This window comes from Urocampus carinirostris, chromosome 2 (assembly GCF_059441175.1).
Source record: "Urocampus carinirostris isolate Australia breed hairy pipefish chromosome 2, RoL_Ucar_1.0, whole genome shotgun sequence".
Taxonomy (NCBI): domain Eukaryota; kingdom Metazoa; phylum Chordata; class Actinopteri; order Syngnathiformes; family Syngnathidae; genus Urocampus; species Urocampus carinirostris.
In genome coordinates this window covers 30,442,555-30,451,760 of record NC_142350.1, presented here as the reverse complement: position 1 = coordinate 30,451,760, position 9,206 = coordinate 30,442,555, and the positions used below count along the sequence as shown (strand labels likewise).

Here is a 9,206-nt window from a genome sequence, read left to right as displayed (position 1 = left end):
GGCCAGAACAGCCATTGCAATATATCAAATGTGCTGAATATATTTTAAATCATTGACATTTAAAATTCACAAATGCAGCCAATCATCCAAATATACATACTGTCCTAAAATGCAGAAGAGGAATAACTTTTTTCCCAAGAGTGTTTGTACAACATCCGGGTGTGAGATGGGTAAAACTAGCGCTGGAGTTGAGCACTTCCATTGGGATTTCTATTTAAGAAAAACAGAATAATTTGGACAACGTGTGGTACAAAACAGGGCTGTATAGTTCGACAAAATGTTCAGTCAAACAGTTGACAATTCCTTTTATACAAAGAGGGCAGGGCTATGACAAAATAAAATTAATTTGGAAAGCAATAGTAAATATTTTTTTAATGTGTAAAACTTAAATCATATTACTTTTTTAATGACATGCAAAAAAAAACCTTTAATTGGTGTTCTCTACGTAACCCTTTCCCACCCACTTTGTTTTCCCTAAATAAAATTGAATTAACTTTAAATTGAGATTTTTCACGTAACCTGATGACAAAGAAGAATGACCTTTCCTTCGCTGTGTGTTTGTTAAGCATAAAACAAACACTGGAGTTGAGCAATTCAGTTGAGGTTTTTATTAAAATGTTGAATACATTTTCCAGGCATGTGAGTACAGAACAAGGTGGTATGGTTTCACAAAATGCACACTCAAAATGTTGGACAATCTCTTTTACACAGGGGAAGGTGGGGCTATGATAAAACAACTTTTAGAGGTAGTGAAAAAATCTCTACTTCTCACCAGCCCTTTGTCTAGACCAGGCCGTGCAAGAACTGATAAAACTCGAGCTCTTTTTCAAAATGTAAACAACTGAATACATTTACAGTGACCCCTCTTGATATGAGCTACTCTAAGTTTGAGAAATTTGAGATACAAGATGTATTTTTTGCCCAACTTTAGAGAAAAATTTCAAGTTACAAGAATATCTTAGGCAGAGTGCTCAAAACGGGTATGGCATGGGTAAGGCAGCAAGTGCAGATACCAAAGTCGTGGAAGAGTTTTTGCAGGGCTTCACAATTTTCTGAAGAAGGTTATATTCCGCAGCATTTGTTGAACTGCGACGAGATTTTTGGGGAAAAAAATACCACTCAGAACATTCATTACCGCCAGGGAGGAAAGCTGCCAGGCCACAAGCCAATGGACGATAGTCTAACTTTAGATTTGTGTGCTAAAGCCAATGGTGACCAAAAATAAAGCCGCTGCTAGTGCATCATACAGAAAACCAATGCTCGATTATGACTCATAAAGTTAGAGACCGCCTACTTCCTCCATCATAAGTGCTCATAATGAACTCACGTTTTATTTCTTTAATATCATCTTATTAATCGTAATAATGTATTTTTAAGTTCAGTTGCTATTTCAATGTGTTTTAGTGATGAGGACAATGTATTTTATAGCTATTTAGGGTTCATTTGGATGATTTGGGTAGGTCAGGAAAACATTCAATGTTTTTTTAAGTTATGCCTTTTGGGAAAATGTGTTTGATATACAAGACATTCTAGTTACGAGCTCGATTCGGGAACACATTAATCTAATATGTGGAGGCCACTATTTAAAGCAGAATAGTGTCAATGTAAATAATGTCACTCAAATACATAGTAAAAATGAAGTACATTGATTACGACTAAATAAGTAACTGAGTCATAAATGACTGAACTAATAAAAATGTTCTAATTAAGAGGTGATAGAATCATAAAAAAAATCCCAAAAGTACATTTGTTTGGTCTTATCCATCTTCGGAGCAGTCATGGCAACACGATGTTAAGATGGGGATTTAGCGCTCCATGCTGGCCATTATCCATCTGAAATGACAAAGACAGAGATAAATGAGAACAAAAAATACAACTTTTTGCTTAGAAGTTGATTGTACAATGACTTATTCGTTGATATACTGTGGGTGACCCCAATCTGAATCAATAAATGAACCAAACGTTCAATATTCACAAAGGCAGGCCTCTTCATTCACACATACACAACTTTTAATGACTTTTCAATTACCAGGCATCCATACAGTTTCTATACTGCCCTCCTTGTCCAGAGTCATTGAGAACCCAAGCTTGATAACAGCCGCTTTTGGGCTAAATGGCAGAATATACGATGAGTCATTGCCAGTCATTTACAGCAGTGTTTTTGACCACTGTGCAACCACATAATGGTGTGCCAAGAGATCTAGTCAGGTGTACCGTGGGAAATAATCCAATATGTGTGCCTGTGCGGTCTAGCGCTTGATAGAGTAATCATGTAGTTCTCTTCCATACCATAAGCGGCAGCAGCAGCAGGTAACTACCGTATTTTCCGCACTATAAGGCGCACCGGATTATAAGGCGCTACAATGGGAACGTCGACAAAACAGTCAGATTTTTTTGGTTTGAACAATTTTATTGACACTAATAACAGCAAACAAACAATGTGAGGTTTTAACAACCCTTCTCGACAATCTTAACAGCAATCAAGCATATTCACAATTTCGTTATATAACATCTTTGATAGTGTCAAAACAGTCAGATAGTTCAGTCAAACTTATTACCCCCTTAACATTCCGAAAGCTTGCAAAGAAGTAAATACGTGTCTCACACATGTACGGACACAGTGTCTGTACGATGTCACCGATCACTCAAATGCATCGTTCCACATATCATTTGGAAGGTTAAAGTCTTGGGATTCAAGATTTTGCTGGTAACTGTGTGGACAGCAAAGTAAGAATTTTATCCTGCAGGGAAACGGGGTTCTTTACTGTGCGTATGACAATAAACACTTTGAATTGAATTTAGTTCAAAAATAGACTCATCACAGAAACATCAAGATCGTTCTAAAACAAGATACCGGGAAGATATAAAGCCGCATAGCTCACCTAAGTTCTCACGTTTAAAAATGATACGCAACCATGGTCTTCTTACAACCGTGAGTGTAGTGAATCCAGGAGAGTAAAATATTTACAATTACAGAATAGTAAAAAATATTTTCTCTATGCCGTAGTGCAACCCAACGTGTGATTCACGGTCATCTTTTTCGGCCAATTGCAGGCTTTGTTTCGCCGCTTTTGCCTATGCGAGCCTGTAAATGATAAAAAAGATCCGCTCCCTTTACCTCCGAATAGCTTTAGCCAATAGTGACTGATTCAAATAATGATTGACACATTGGTTAGGAAATGAAATCCCAGCATACACCACGTTCGGGGGAAAATCTAGTCGGCGGCTGCTTGCATTAGTTGCAAGACGTCGCGACTTAATATTGATCCATATATAAGGCGCACTGCATTATAAGGCGCATGGTCAGCTTTTTAAAAATATAAAGGCTTTTAGGTGCGCCTTATAGTGCAGAAAATACGGTAATTGCCTTGTGCTTGGTGAAAAGTAAATTAGTGAGAGAAAGACAGAATGCTGTAAAGGAAGAGCTTCATGTGTGTCTTTCATCAATCCTGCCAAGTAGAAAAAAAAAGCTAAACAATATTCATCTCATCTCATTAGCTACACCGCTTATCCTCAGTAGGGTTGCGGCGGTGCTGAAAGCTATCCCAGCAATCATCGGGCAGTGGGCCGGGGACACCCTGAACTGGTTGCCAGCCAATCGCAGGGCACCCGGGGACAGACAACTCACTCGCTCATTCACACCTAGGGACAATTTGGACCGGCCAATTAACCTGAAATGCATGTTTTTGGAATGTGGGAGGAAACCGGAGTGCCCGGAGGAAACCCACGCAAGCACCACATATATGATGCGGTTTGGTCACTTTGAGTCTCCGTAGTTTAAATTTGTCGTTGTGCATTGAAGCACTCGTTGTCAGTGGCACTGAACAATACAGTAAAATGAAATGAAATGATCTGCATTTATATAGCGCTTTTCAAGTCAATGACTTCCCAAAGCGCTTTACATTGTGCTTCACATTTCCCAATAGCGGCCGTGATCTCTGCAGCCATGTAAGGCGCTAACCTGCTTATTGGGGGTATTGGGGGTTCAGTGTCTTACCCAAGGACATTTCGGCATGTAACACGGACAAGCCGGGATTCGAACTGGGATCCCTTAATCCTAAAACGATCGCTCTACCTCCTGAGCTACTGCCGCCCCAATACAACAATCTCAAACAGTGTCCCTTTAACCAATCAACACCCATCTAATCACACTTTGTTCCTTCAGCCCACCATGCAATACATTCCACCTTTGCATTGTGAAGATACTGCCTTCCCATTTGAACATCTACCAAATACCCATCGTCATTTTTATACCCTGACTTCCACATAAGTAATGATAACAATTTCAATCACCCAAAAGAGGCTCTACATGAAATCCTCATTTTCATTTGGAACCACTGAATTGGCTCTCAATCACAATCATCGTTAATTCGGCTTACAACAAAGGGGCTGTTATGTGCACGGAAGGATTAATAATAGACCTCATCATCACAAATAATGAAAATACTCATTCTGACCTTTTCCTGCATTATGAATTTGAGGGCTAATAAATATGATTAAAAATTGGGATTATTCATTTGAGTTAATTATGTTAATTTCCTGGAGCATGAAAGAAACGCATTATATTGGGCATTAGTCAGGAACTAATGCGCAAGCCTTTCACGACCGTTGTCTTGTATAGTCACGTGAACTGTGATAAGTGTATTCTGATTTAATATTACGCAGGATGGCAGTTTGTTATTTTGACTATTATTGTACACTGTTGATCATAGGTTTAACTATTAAGAACTGTTGAGGTCATCGTCACTATTCACTAATCATGTTTTTGTTCTTTGACTCCACACCCTTTAGGGCCGACCTGCTTTTGTAACCTAGGAGATTTAATAAAAATAAATAACTCTGCAAAAGGCTTTTTAAAAATGTTGAAATGTTTTGTCTGAAATCTCGTTCCACTGTTCTCCTTGCAAGTTCAACATCCAATTATGTCTTCTCTCCTCATTTTGAGTGCCTACTAATTTTTGAGCGTATCAAACTGTAAATGAGGAATATATGGCATTTGTGTTTGATTGGTCTAAATATGCAACCAACAGACACAGAATTACATTCACCAAGCGTAGACTACAACCATCTTAACAGCAAAAGCACTTTGGGATTCCGAATAAATTGATTTTACCCAACACAGCTGCATGACCCAGTTATTTCTTAGAACTGTCTTTGACAACACCGGTGGCCAAAACAATGTTTCTTCCAGCGCCCCTCTTATCGCCACTAAAGCGAACCTTATCTCGCAAATGGGGCCCCCATATAGACAGATAATCACCAACTATATCAATGACACCAGACTGGACAAACACACAAATGCTCACATCAAATCACATTAATGGGGCCGCACTTGATCTTTTTTACTGCAGTCTATTTTCAGTGAATGACACAACACATTAAAACCAGAGAACCTCTGAAATGAAAGGCTCATGTTACAACGATCCGTCAAACCTAGTAAAGGTTCAAAGTAAGGTCAGTCTTCCGGAGGGATTTTCTCAATGTTCAGCTTCAAATAACCTGGAAGCTAAAAGCTAGGGAGGAACCGGATAAAACTCGACAGTGACATTTAGACAATATAGTTGTATTAAGAAATCGTTGGCTAAAGCTTGCTCGATATGTTACGATATGTCTTTGCAGGTTAAAGACAATGAGGACAAGGCTGAATATATTTGGCCTTAAAAAAATCTAAATAAAGAATCCTTAAGATGGCTGGATGCAGAGTAACAAATACACGTGTTCTTCCTTAACAATAGTACACATAATTGTCCATTTCGTATGGCAGAATAAAATAAAAGACAAACGTGTGACGACACAAATAAACGTCACCAGCAAATTAATACTAACTCACCCGAACAACACCATAAGGGACATCGTAAAATACTTTTTTTTTTTAAAACTATACAGATCCAAAAGTGATTGATACATCATCGTCTAATATTATCATCATAAGTAGCAACCATTGACTTGCAGTCAGGGGACAAATGGGAGTCTGCGCCTTAACTGTCATTGTGAAAATAGAAATGGAAAATAGATAAAAGGTTACATTTATTTTGAGTAAAAATCATTTTTTAGTTGCCTTAGCGATCTCGATGATCACCAAAGAATGGACTCAGATCCCCCAGTTTTGTCTAACTAGTTTAAATACTTTTACAACAATTATGAACATTACATTCTCTACTATCAATGTGAGAAGTGTGAGATCAAAGGTTAAGGCTCACAGTGTTTTATCGTTCTTAAAAACTATCAGAACGGATGTGTTTTTACTACAGGAATGCTGCATCCCCTTTCTAAAAAATTATAAACAGTGGGAAGAGATTTGGCCATATCCGTCATTATGGAGTGGCTCGAATGAAAACCGTAACGATGGGGTAGCCATTTTAATAAACAACCCTCAACTCATCATAAAGGGGAGTACTGTGATGAGAGACGGACGCGCAATCTTAGCAAGACTTTCTTATATAGGGAATGATTTTAACCTCATTAACATATACGGCCATGCCGACAGACAACTCAGGTACGAACTTTTAGAGGACATCCAGTCGCATATGCTAGGCCATCAACCACTAATCGTGGGAGGAGATTTTAATTGCATCTTAAGTAGGAAGGATAGAAAGAGGAATGATGAGGAGTTTAAAGTAGATAAAACATCAACTTTATTACAAGACATGTGCCGGACATTTAAACTGGTGGACTGTTTCAAATCCATACATCCAGGAGAGGAGGGCTTCACCTGGTTCAGTAGTGACAATGCCAGAGCCTCTCGAATAGACTACATATTTACGAGGGGTTTAGCACAGAGTGATGCAAGATTAATTCCAGTTTTTTTTCGGATCACTTGCTACTGTCCTGCTCTTTCTCATTTCCTTCAGGTATGACTGTTGGGAAGGGTTTGTGGAAGTTAAACTGCTCCCTGCTGGAGGATGAGGCTCTAGCCGCACAATACAGGGAGCTGTACAAAGACTGGCAGACCCTTCAAGACTCGTATGATTCACGAGCACAATGGTGGGAAATGACAAAGAAACGAACACAGACCTTTTTTAAAAATGCAGGGAAAAACAAGAAACTCAAAGAGATGAAACGCATGTCGGGACTACAAAGAAGACTCCAACGCTATTTCATCCTAACAGAAAAGGGGATGGACTTTAATGATGAAATCAAAGAGACCAAACAAGAACTAAACGCTTTGGCGGAAATAAAGAGCAAAGGCATCATAATAAGAAGCAGAGAAAGAGAAATAGAAGAAGGGGAAAAATGTACACGCTACTTTTTTAAAAAAATTATGGGCAAAAATGAGGGGATTTTTAAACTTCAAAACGAAAACGGGCAAATAACAAAGGAAAGTAGTGAAATAACCAGATTGGTCGAAGACTACTACGAAAAATTATTTGAAAAGAAAGAAAAATATGAGAATGAAATGGGGCATGTATTAGATCATATTTCAAGATCAGTGCGTCAAGACCCCTTTTTAACATCGGACTTTACCCAAGACCAACTGAATGATTGCATAAAGACTATGAAAAAAGGCAAATCACCCGGGGAGGACGGACTCAACCTCGAATTTTACCGGACTTTTTGGGATATTTTAGCACCAGATCTGTTAACTGTTTTTAACGAATTTTCCAGTCGAGACCATATGCCAGACAGTTTCAGAATCGGGATAGTTACTCTATTGCACAAAAAAGGAGACAAAATTGACTTAAAAAACTGGCGACCCATAACGCTTTTAAACGTGGACTGTAAAATTTTCAGCAAGCTTCTAGCAACACGAATGTCTGTTGTCTTAGGAGACTTGGTTGATCCAGACCAAACCTGTGCCATTGTGGGAAGGAAGATCAGCGACAGTCTCATGCTGATCCGTGACACCATTTGTTATGCAAGAGACAGAAACATGCGACTAGCGGTCCTAAACCTAGACTTTGAAAAAGCCTTTGATCGAGTCTCGCACCAATACCTCTTCAGGGTATTGCAAAAATGTGGTTTTCCCCAAAAATACATCAATTGGGTAGGACTGCTATACCGAGACATCTACAGCAAATTCATGATTAACGGGAATTTATCGGAAGCAATCGAGATCAACTGCGGTGTACGTCAAGGTTGCCCTATGTCTCCCCTTCTCTATGTTCTTTGCATTGAACCTTTGGCACAAATGTTAAGAAAAGATAGATTTGTCGAAGGCATCGATATCCCAGGAAGTGGGGGACAAATTACCAAGTGTGTTTTGTACATGGATGATTTTAATATTTTGTGTACTGACCGCGCATCTGTTGAAAGAGCCCTTGACTTGACTGACCTGTTTGGGAGGGCGTCTGGGTCAAGGCTAAATAGAGAAAAATCACAAGTGAAGGTTTATGGAATGTGGAAAGAGACAGAAAAGGCAGGACTCCCGCTGACGGTGTTAAAGACAGACCAGAAAATCCTAGGGATAAAATTCAATGCGGATGGAGGAGGCGAGACCAACTGGGATGACGTGACAAGGAAAGTTAAGCAAAAACTTGTTTTTTGGTCACTAAGAAAACTGACAATAGAGGGGAAGGTCCTAATCATCAAAGCGATCATCCTCCCAATGCTTTTGTCAATCAGTTTAATTTTTATGCCTAAAAGAAACGTGCTGTTACAAATGGACCGAGCCATCTTTCGCTTTGTCTGGGGCTCAAAGTGGGAAAGGATAAAAAGAGATACAATGAAAAAGAAAAAGGAAAAAGGGGGGAAAGGAGTGCCTGACCTCCAGCTTTTCCTGGGAAGCAAATATGTCTCTCTCCACTTCCAAAACGCTGTGGGCCCACCCAACAACCCGAAAAGTCAAGCAATGACCCGTTTTTGGATGGGCTCATATTTGCGGAAGCTAAAGCTTGTACCAGACAATCGTTTGATTCCAGTTTCGTTTAACTTGCCACCAACACATCTCTTTATTCGGGCTTTTTTGAAGAAGTTTGATTTGGAAACACAAGAATGTCACACTTTACAAAACCACAGGGCCCTTATTGCTATTGTGCAAGAGCGAGCTACAGTAAGCCCTGTGCGGGGGCTTGCGTTTGGCGAATCCACAACGGTTTGGAGCAACGTCAATCATCCTGCCCTCCCAAACAGACTACGAGACTTGTCATGGATGGTGGCTCATGAAGTTCTCCCAGTCAGAGCTGTAATGCACCACCGAGGAATGTCAGCGACTTCGACGTGCCCTCGACCTGGCTGTGGCGCCCAGGAGTCGGTGAGGCACCTTTTTT

The 9,206-nt window shown here is 39.7% G+C and overlaps 1 long non-coding RNA gene across 1 annotated transcript in view; it reads right to left on the bottom strand.

Annotated features, from left to right (window-relative positions):
- Positions 1–593: 593 nt before the first annotated feature.
- LOC148371634 (uncharacterized) overlaps positions 594–9,206 on the bottom strand; it is a 79,967-nt gene continuing 71,354 nt past the window's right edge. Inside the window, exon 3 of the long non-coding RNA XR_015849643.1 lies at positions 594–1,833. This is a non-coding gene — a long non-coding RNA (uncharacterized LOC148371634). The remainder of the gene's footprint in view (positions 1,834–9,206) is intronic.